We start from the raw sequence: 971 nt of genomic DNA, 5'->3' as shown, positions 1-971 counted from the left end.
GGAGTCACGCACCCGGAACAGGGAAGGCGGGAAGGCAGTGGGTGGAGGCACGCACCCGGAACAGGGAAGGCGGGAAGGCAGATGTGGGTAGAGTCACGTACCCGGTTCTTATCCAGAGTGTTTTAGGCGCCCAACCGCAGCAGATATCCTGCTGCTGGGCATCTGTCCCGCCTTGCCTCTGACCCTGCACTGCTCCAGTCTTGTAAAATAGTGTTGACAGTATTATGCTAGGGCTTTATTCTTTCATTCCCCCATTTTTCTTCTAGCTTAGAATGGAATCCTTCATTCTACGGGTCTAGGGAGAGTCAATCTCCGTCTCCAGCTGCTTGAGTTGATGATACTGCTGGGTTAGCACTAACGTCTGTATGACGGAGAGCCGGTCCTTCATAAACTGAACTAGCCGATTTAGGATACAAGGCCCAACTAGTAGAATCAGGAGAATTATGATTAGGGGACCCATAATGGAGGACGTCAGGGTGGTAATCCAGGGGGACCGACTAAACCATCTCTCGTACCAGCTCTGTCCTGACTCAAAGAATTGCTGTCTCTGTCTGAGTCTTTCTCTGAGTTTAGCCATATTATCCCTTATCAATCCAGTATGGTCAGCATAAAAGCAACATTTATCCTTTTAAAGCTGCACACAGTCCTCTTTCTTGTAAGAGGAGGATATCTAGCCCCCTTTTGTTCTGCAAGACTACTTATAAACCTATTAGGGCCCCCCCCCGAGTCAGTCTTATCTTTAGTGGATTTTGGGTGCGATGGAGTTTCCATGAGGACGCTGGAGTCTGATCTTGCTTTGCGTCGCGATGAGCCGCCTTGGCATGGGAGGCGTGCACCCACGCTGCGATACCGTTGACCTTGAGTGCCTTCGGGGTTGTCAGCAACACAGTATATGGTCCTTTTCAGCGGGGTTCTAAGTTCTTGGTTTGAGGTCGGCGGACCCAAACTGTGTCTCCGATCTGGAACGGATG

Source organism: Psammomys obesus, unplaced genomic scaffold (assembly GCF_907164565.1).
Source record: "Psammomys obesus unplaced genomic scaffold, mPsaObe1.curated_primary_1811, whole genome shotgun sequence".
NCBI lineage: Eukaryota > Metazoa > Chordata > Mammalia > Rodentia > Muridae > Psammomys > Psammomys obesus.
This window is presented reverse-complemented; position numbering follows the sequence as displayed.